General features: G+C 45.6%; 1 protein-coding gene across 1 annotated transcript in view; it reads right to left on the reverse strand.

Annotated features, from left to right (window-relative positions):
* The window catches only part of LOC107110236 (uncharacterized protein K02A2.6-like), a 72,807-nt gene that overhangs the window by 39,551 nt on the left and 23,386 nt on the right, over positions 1–9,870 (reverse strand). The gene's annotated exons all lie outside the window — the stretch shown is intronic.

Raw genomic sequence — 9,870 nt, forward strand, 5'->3', positions numbered from 1 at the left:
AGGGATCTAGCAAAATTCTTGGGGAGAGGAATAAAAAACCTTCAGTGAGTCCATTACATAACTGCAAATAAGAACGCAGGACCAAAAAAGTACACCAATAATGACATAAATTGCTCTGTGCTAGAACTCCAGGGGAAGAGACTCAGGCCCCTGTTGGTTGCTGCCATGCTGGGATTGTATTCTCCTAATCCAACCCTTCCATTACAATAACTGTAAACCTAACCCTACATGTTTATGTGGAAGTAAATTCTGCCATGTTCAATGTGGCTTAATTCCATATAAGTGAATACAATTCCAGTCTTTATTTTTAAGGCAATGGTTGCAAAACAGTCTATCTTAGGGTCACGGTAAACTACAAAAGGGCCACTAGGAGCCTGCATAAACTGCTCTGAGCTATCTGTGGATAAGTGAAATATGAGCAGAATAAATTAATGGCTCACGGCTTAAAAATTGTTCCTTGTTCTGTACGCAGAAAGAAATGTGCTACATACAGTGGCAAACTTCTGTGTGCACACACAGCTTACTCCTTCATCAGAAAGCTCGGGAAGTTCTTGCATGCATGGGGCTTTAGCTCATACTCAGTGGATTTACATTAAAGTTATTTTTACCTTTCCCTTCTGAATACTCTGGATGTACTAGAGATCTGGTTAACACAATGGCCATAGAACAAAGCAAAACAAAAAAGCACCCTTTTAGTATAATGTCAAACATGTGTCCTACAGAAGGTCAGCCAGATACGTAGTATTTGGCATATCACACAATACACAGATATTGTAATGAAACGATGACTACGGATGCTTCTGAAGCAAGCTGCAGGGCTAGCCAAGGCATCTTTATTGCTGAGTAATAAATCCTAGAAAGTCTGTAGCGTTTGACATTTTCTGTGTTTTCATTCGGTCACTTTCAAGCACCAGCAGTAAATAGAATCAGGATCAGGGCCAGCCCAACCACTAAGTTATTGTAGGGGATCTTCAAGGGCAAGACTTTGTAGGGGGACAGTGTTTTCACTGCAGCATCGGATGGAAAGCATGCTTCATTTTTGGCACTGTTTTAGTACTTACAATCACTTTGCTGACTAAGAACAAAGGGCAATGGAAGATGAAAAATCCGAACACATGGGAAGTAAATGGTTGTGCCGCAGGAGAGGGTATGCAGTTTCTTTTTAGACAACACTTTAATGTTCATTCATGTTTCTGGTTTTCTCGGTCTTCTCCCCTTGCCCTCTGTGTGATTCATACTTGTTCTTCCATACATACCAGATTGCTGCAGTTCAGTGTGGAAGCCAACCAAGCCACTTACCACCAATGTCTCCATCTTATCTGGAGTGAGCTTCAGTTAGTTAGCCCTCATCTGGCTTACTACTGACCTGGCATTTCCTGAGAACATCAGCGTGGAGTAAATGAAAAGTAGAAATAGAATAGATGTCATCAGCATTAACATATTAAGAATACTTTCCCTTAAGAATACTTTTCCTTATCTCCTTCAAACAATCTTCTCCAGAAGTTTCATATAAATAGTTTTGCATCACAGAAAGTGAAATGTGTATTCATTCCACGGCATGAGTTCTGCAGTGTGGAGGAGAGTCCCCCAGCATCACATTCTTAAGAGGACAATATCAACAGCATGCGGTGCCTCTAATAAAAAAAAACCCAGACAGACAATCCAGAAGGATGTAATGGCCAATGTTCCTGAAAGCCACCAACAGATCCAGGAATGAAGAAAGGCTACAAATCCCCTTGTCTCTCCACAGTGCACAGTTGTTAACCAAGTTAACCAAAGCAGGGTTTTTTGTCTTGAAAATAGCCATAAACACAATTATAGACAACTTTTAAATATTTTGCCTAGGACATTTACTGTTACGATTACAAACTTCCAAAGGGGGCCTGGAGATCTCTCAGGATTTTAACTGATCTCCAGATTACAGAGATAATATCCCCTGGAGAAAATGGCAGCTTTGGAGAATAGACTTCATGGTATTATACCTCACTGAGGTCCTTCCCCTCCTCAACCCAACCCCCAGCTGCACCTTCAAATCTCGAGGAATTTCTCAACCCACAGTTGGGAACCCTATTTACACTACAATCCTGTGTTTATAAAGGATTAACTCTGCATAGTGTTGCACTGACAAATACCTAATAGCCAATGTCCATAGAGAAATATCATGCATTTTGCGATGTAGTCTCTAGGTGTCTATAGATATTTTAAAACCTCCAACAATGAAGAATTCACCACCTCATGAGGGAGATTGTTTCTGTGTTGAATAAACCTCACGATCAGGATTTCCCCCCTCACATTTAGACAAAACTTCCTTTGCTGTAGTCTATATCCATTAGTCTGTGTCCTGCAACACAGCTCAAAACCTATCCACCCTGTCCTTCGCATTGAAACTCTTTAGGTATCAGATGGCGGCAATCGTATCACCTTCTCTAATGTAGAGATTCCCAGCTCCTTCAACCTTTCCTTATAGGACATGGTCTCCAAATTAAAGACCACTTTTGCCATGGACACTTCTATGGGTGGAGAAGGTGGCAATTTTTATTAATTCCTTCTTCTACCTGCAGATTCCTTCTTTGTCATTCATCTAGTTTGTGAGGGTCCTCTGACTCCTAGGAGTAGACGTTCAGGTGTCTCAGTAGGCTGCATTGGACATGAGAGATGGAAAAATACTATTCTATCAACTTCTTTCCAATCACAGTATTTGGTCTCAGGGCAAGAACTCCATCTTGGTCTAGGTACACAAGTTAAGGCAACAGCCTGATTTTAGAGCTTTCCCAGCTTGATCTTATCAACTGGAAAATATTCAGTTACTTATAGCATGTTTTCAATATACACAGGAGAGGAAGAATCACAGCATATTTTCAGGTAAAGGAAGCAGCATGAGCAAAATAAAATCAATTTTCCACTGAACAAATGTCTCTGGAAACACATAATTGAGGACTGGTCTCTTTTTAAAAAAAAAAAAAAAAGAGTCATGTTTGCTTTCAGTGAAATGCCTAACTTGAAACACAAATGAACAGTGTTCCTTCTGGGACCTACACAAAAGCATTATTAGATTAAACTGTGCAGGAGAAAGAAAAATAGGTAATTGGATTCACATTACCACAGATATGGGAAATAAGTTGTTGTATGACTGTAGAATATATCTGTATGACTCAGCAGAGCTCGAATAATCTGGAAATCGCATGAAATTTCTCCACATCATGTTCCTTGGTCTAGCTGGAAATAGGAAACACACACTGATATTCAGACTTGGAAAGAGTCCATTTGCTGAGAACAAAATAATGAAGGGGTAGAAACAACCATTCAAGTTCACTTTAGCTTCCTGGTCTGGTTCAATGAACTCAGCGTTTATCTCACGATAACACTGTGAGGTAGTTTAGACTGATAGATAAGAATTGCCTGAAGCTACCCAGCCATCCTCATAGCTGAACCGGGACGGGAAATCTGGTTCATAATAAATATGGTTCAGCACAATGGAAATCTCATTGTCAAGGAAAAAATGAGTGGTAAACTGACAGAACTGAAATAAAATTTCATTAAAACTAATTCTAGATACACTTTCAGTTCTATGTTTTCCTTCCACCCTTAGTTTTTATCTAACACTATACAATTCCCTATGTTCTATTACTGTGATAAGGCTTAGGTCTGGTCTACACATGCTCTGGATTGGGAAATTCCTGAGGATTTCGGGGGTAGAGCCTGGAGACGGGAGGGGTTTAGGGAGGGGTGACACCTTGACAGTGTATAATGCCATAGAATCCAAACTCTAAAGCAGCCATTTTCTCCAGGAAAACTGATCTATGTAGTCTGAGTATCCATTGTAATTCTGGGAGATTTCCAGGTCCAGCAGAAAGCTGGCAACCCTCCTGCAGAATAAGGTAGGAGAATTCTGAGGTGGTCTAATGGGCTGTGCTGTTTCAGACTGTAGGTAAAGAGAGACACGTTTTTAATGCTCCAGCATATGGAAACACTGGGAAAGCTGAGAAGTAAGTGTATAGAAAAATTGCTTTCTGCTTTCTATATCCACATGCCTTCTCCTGTGATGTCTTTTTGATAACATGCTGTGCCTTGTTTCCTATTGCAAGTCAAATGGTAGGGGCCACATGGCCTCAATAGCCATGCCATAAACCCACATTCTTTCACACTTCCATGCCAAACGCCAGACATCATGGCTACACTTTCTGGCCCACATGCGACTAGTCACATACAAAATGAAGTAGCTGGAGTTTGGAGTCAGATGACTGCAGGTGGGGCTCCAAACTTCTAGCCATTCCTGTGTTGCAGCTATGACAACCAACAACTGGGCACACCCATGCCCATTCACAATTGGCTGATGGTTTTATGTTAAAAAAAACAAAAAAAAACAATTGGCTGATGGCCACGGCTAATTGTGACTGGAATTGGGTTATAATTGATCGATTCCTATGGGAATGAGAGCTTGCTTGCTCTGGCTGCTCTCTTGCTTAGCTCCCCCTTCTTCTTCGTGCTGCCTGTTTTATTGCACCTGGAAATGCTGCCTCGTGAGAGACAAAGAGTTGCTTTGTGAACTGGAGCACATGGGTGCAAGGATGGGATTTCTCCTTAAAATCCCTTGGTACTCGGACTATCTTGGACTGAGGAATCCTCCTGACATGGTAAATATGAATCATTAATGTTTAGTTAAGGCAAACAGCCCTAGCCTTTGTTATTTTGTAATCTTTGGTAGTCTATGCTAATCTCTGTACTGAATAAAGATCCTTCTGATTGTTAAATGGTTTCTGATGTTGTACCTGAATTCCAAGGCTAAATCCTGTGGCCTAAACGCTCACCCCATATGCTACCTTGGTAAAAAGTGTGCATCTCTAGATGAGTTGCTAAGGTGTTCTGTCCCAGATGCTAACTAAGGGTTTGGAATCTCTCCCTTAGGAAAAGCAGGGACTATTGAAAAGAGGTTCTGGTGGCATATTGTTCTGGAAACCAGAGAGGGTATAGACCATCTCATGGTTTGTTGTTTAATGTACTGTAAAAGTACAAGAGTCTCTCCCATTCCTGGACTGGCTTGGGTGGGCTAATCCTGTACAGTAAGACATGAGAAAGAAAGGTTTTTGCCTTCGTATGCTGTGTTAGTTTTTCCATTTAGATACAATTATTAATGTAAGGGAGCTGTAAAAAAATGTAATCCATCCCCTGTAGTCTGAAGTAATAAAGTCCATTCTGCCTCTTCAACAATCTGCCACCTATCCCACACACAACTCAGTTGTGCCACAGATACCCACTAAAATATAGTGAGCAAGCATTGCTTTTAAAGTATGTATTGAGTAGAAAATTGTATATACTACTTTTTCCGAGTGCATGACAGTTTATATTCAATTAAATAAAGTATAAAAATAGTGATTCGGGGGGGGGATAACTAATATGAGGACACAGTTCAGCTTTACAGTCAAGCTTTAAATTCTGGACAAACATGAAACGCTGGTGTTCTAATACAAATGTTCTGTTCATTGCCACAGCAAGCCTTTTCTCCCCTGACCTCTAGAAAAGTTTCTATTCATCCTTGATAGTGTTCAGACCACACTTAGAGAACTGTTGCATCAACTCTTACCATTAAAGGCCCTGCTGCAATCTTGAAGGATGCAGATCCAAGCTTGGTAGAAAGCCAACCTTCCCAGCAGTGCAGACAGCCTGCCAAGGACACCCAAGTAAAACCAGATGCTGTGTTCTGGAAGTTTGTGGAAAGAAAGAAAGAAAGAAAGAAAGAAAGAAAGAAAGAAAGAAAGAAAGAAAGAATCTGGACAAAGGGGAAGGAACTTGGATTGTACCATTAAAGAAGCGAAAGACCAGTCCTCACATTAAAGGTAAATGGCAGAAATAAACAGATCAGCAGTAAAAGGAAAAATCCCAGTGCTTCATTAATATTGATATTATTGGCTTCAGTTGGATTTATGCCTAGTATGTGTGTGTGTGTGTGTGTGTGTATATAAACACACACACACTAGGGGAAATGCCCGTTGCAGGAGGAGGCAACGAGCCCTAGGGAGAGCTGTCACCTTGGGGCAAGGGGGCTGGGCCCGGGCCAGCCCAGCGAAGCAGGGCCGGCGTGCGGCGTGCGGCGGCCTCCACTGCCCCCGAGCCCAGCTGGGGCCAGCGGAGTCCCCCCCCCGCAACGCAGGGCCTGCAGCCTGGCCAGCAAAGGCCGGCCCGGGTGATGGAAGCCCAGTGCAGCTGCCAGAAAGACGCCTCGCACTTGGCGGGGCCACAATCTCGGCCCACTGAAGGTCTTTGCCTCTCACCAGCGGAAAGGTAGGAGAGCAAAGACATGCATGGCCAGGGTGAGTGCCTCAGGCTGCGCTGGATCGTCATCACACAGTGTGGTGGTTGGTGCAGTGGGAGGGGGGCCGCCACCTCCCCGGCCCCAGGTGCAGCAGCCGAGGGGTGGGCGGTGCGGCCACCTCCCCTGTCCCTGAGGCCAGGCGGCTCTGGCACAGGCCCCCCCCCACAGAAGAAGGTGGTGGTTCGAGGTGGACCAAGTGACTGTTCGGGAATGAGCTCCTCACCCGCCGTCCCCGGCCTCTGCTGTCCCCCTTGCTGACATTCCGCTTCTCCAGGACTGCCGCGTCCTCCTGGCGCCAGCCCTGGCTTTGGTTCCCACCCAGCCCCGTCGCCTGGACTCGCAGCCTCCCTTCCCCGGCTCCTGGCAGCGGTGTTTGCTCACAGCGTTCGCCTCCCACCTCCCAGCCAATGGCACGCCAGCAGCCTTGAATGGCAGCTGGCGGGCCAATGGCTGACGGCGCGCATTTTCTCTCCGCTCCCCATAGGCTCAGGGTGGCTTACAAGCCCATATAAAACAAGATAAAAGCAATAAAAACATTAGTAACAATTAGTCACAACAACAATAATATACAATTGAAAGCAAGATGGTCCCCGAAAATATACAATGATGGTAAAACAGTTCTCTGGGGATGATGTTGTCCTATAGCTGATCCCAAGCAAATAAGTCCGATAATATCGATCGGGCAAAATTGTGGCAGATCTTCCCAGGCCATCCTTAACCCCGATGTTGTCCACATCATTGGTGGTGGTGGTAGTGGCGGCCCCTATGTGAAAGCCTGGCGGAAGAGCTCTGTCTTGCAGGCCCTGCGGAACTGCATAAGATCCCGCAGGGCCCTGATCTCCTCTGGGAGCTCGTTCCACCAGGTAGGGGCCGCCACCGAAAAGGACCTGGCCCTAGTCGCAGCGAGCCTTGCCTCCCAGGGACCTGGAACCACCAGATGATGTTGCACCCCGGACCGAAGTGCTCTTGGGGATATATGTGGGGAAAGGCGGTCTTTCAGGTAAGTTGGACCCAGGCCATATAGGGCTTTAAATGTAAGTACCAGCACTTTGAAACGGATTCGGTATGCTATTGGCAGCCAGTGCTGAGCTTTCAGCCCAGGCTCGATGTGCTCCCACTTGGGGAGACCCATCATCAGCCTGGCCACTGCATTCTGCACCAGCTGCAGCTTCCGGATCTGCACCAAAGACAGCCCCATGTAGAGAGCGTTACAGTAGTCTAACCTCGAGGTGACCGTCGTGTGGATCACTGTAGCCAGGTCATCGCGGCCGAGGAAGGGAACTAACTGCCGAATCAGCCTAAGATGATAAAATGCCGATCTGGCAGTGGCTGCCACCTGGGCCTCCATAGTTAAGGAGGGATCCAGGAGCACTCCCAAACTCCTAACCTCCAACGCTGGCACCAACAGCGCCCCATCGAAGTTCGGGAGAGGGAGCCCCAACCCCAGTCTTCTCCGACTCAGGCACAGGACCTCCATCTTCACTGGGTTTAGTTTCAGCCGGCTCAGCCTGAGCCACCCAGCCATGGCCTGTAGTGCCCGGTTCAGATCTTCTGGGTCAGAGCCCGACCGGCCGCCCAACATCAGATAGAGCTGGGTGTCATTAGCATATTGATGGCAACCCAGCCCAAACCTCCTGGCAATCTGGGTGAGGAGGCACATATAGATGTTAAATAACATCGGGGAAAGCACTGCCCCCTGAGGCACACCACATTCAAGTGGGTGCCTCTGGGACTGCTGTTCCCCTATCGCCACCCTCTGTCCCCGACCATGGAGAAAAGAGGCAAGCCATTGAGGAGCGAGCTCCTGTATCCCCACGTCGGTGAGGCGGTGAGTCAGCAACTAGTGGTCAACTGTGTCAAACACGGACGACAGATCTAACAACAACAGTGCCGCCACACCACCTCGATCCAGATGCCTCCGAAGGTCGTCAGTAAGAGCAACCAGCACTGTCTCTGTCCCGTGACCTGGGCGAAAGCCGGACTGGAATGGATCAAGGACTGAAGCATCATCCAGAAAGCTCTGGAGTTGTGTCACCACCGCCCTCTCAATATATATATAACTTGTACAACCAAATGACTACGGATGTTCAAGCACTGAAATCCATCCATCCAACCTAAAATCAGAATCTATCTTCTACCTACCTACCTACCTACCTACCATACATACATACATACATACATATTAAACATATACATATATTAAACTAAGAGGGAAACTAGGATGAATACTCCTTTTTTTGAAACCTACAATTGCCTAGAACCCATTTCCAGAATCTGTGCAGTTCAGAAGTAACCTGACTGTGCCTGAGCATTTCGACAGATGACATAACAGCTAAAACGCTGATCCTTAAAAATCGTAATGGCAGCATGCAACAGAAACAAGGGCTCGTAATGGTATGGTTCTGCTGACAGAAGGGATTTCCATCAGCAGAGCTCAGTTTTCTTACTTCCTCCTTCCCGCTGCAGCCCAAAATGCCCCTCCCCTGAAATGCTTCTCCTGGAGGGCTGGAGACCCCCAGGACCAGCATAAGGGGGATTTGGAGGTTTGCACAGATGGAAATGAAATATCTTTGGGTTCGTTAGAAAGTGTGAGGGGGCTGCAGCTCCTACTCAATAACCTTTGGTTTCAAAGGAGCAACACTGATGCTGTTGCCTTTGGTTTATTTGATCAGAATGACTTCCGTTGTTCAATGGCATTGCTCAGTCACAAGAGCTCTCACCTGACAGTCTGCATGCCATTATTTCATGCCTCCATAATCTCCTGAAATATAATCCATTTGTACAAGCTCCTGTTTTTTCTTTGCCAGTTCACAGATTCTTTTTACACATGAACTGTTCTTCTCCATACTCTTGGAAATAAGTCATATGTTTGCTTGTTCACGTTTGGCTTACCCCTGCAGGAATATCAAGATGGAGAACTTTCAAAACTTTTGAAAAAATCAGAATTCTAGATTAAAATCAATATTGTCATAAATTAGGACTAAACTGATTTTGTTCCATCTGTCTGTCTGTCTGCCTATCACATTTTTATTCTGTGCTTTCTCCAACAAGCCCAGCATGGTGTACGTGGGTCTCCCAATTTTATCTTCATAACAACCCTTGGGGAAAGATCAGGCTGACAGAGAGTGGCTGGTCCCAGGTCACCCAGTAAGTTTTGTTGGTGAGCAGATCTAGATGTTGATCTACCTCATCTTCTTCCAGCTACTATACCAAGCTGTGATAAGTAGACTTCTGATAACTAAGAGTATTATGTTCTATCAGGGCTTTTTTTGTAGAAAAATCCCAGCAGTAACTCATTAGCATAATAGGCCACACCCAACAGCAGAAACTCATTAGCCTATTAGGTCACACCCCCATGCCTTCCCTTGGCTTGTCTGGGCGTCCCGCAGCTACAGGGAGCCTGGGCAAGCTGGTCCTTGGACAGGCCGGGGAAGGCACGGGGAGGCATTTAAATGCCTCTCCAATCCTTCCTGGCCCACCCGCCTTGGAGTCGCTGGGGGAGGTTTGCTCTCCAGGCCTCCCCTCTGTAGCCACGCACGCAGAGGTTTTGACTGTAGTGG

This window comes from Gekko japonicus, unplaced genomic scaffold, assembly GCF_001447785.1.
Source record: "Gekko japonicus isolate JY-2015 unplaced genomic scaffold, Gekko_japonicus_V1.1 scaffold164, whole genome shotgun sequence".
Classification (NCBI taxonomy): Eukaryota; Metazoa; Chordata; class Lepidosauria; order Squamata; family Gekkonidae; genus Gekko; species Gekko japonicus.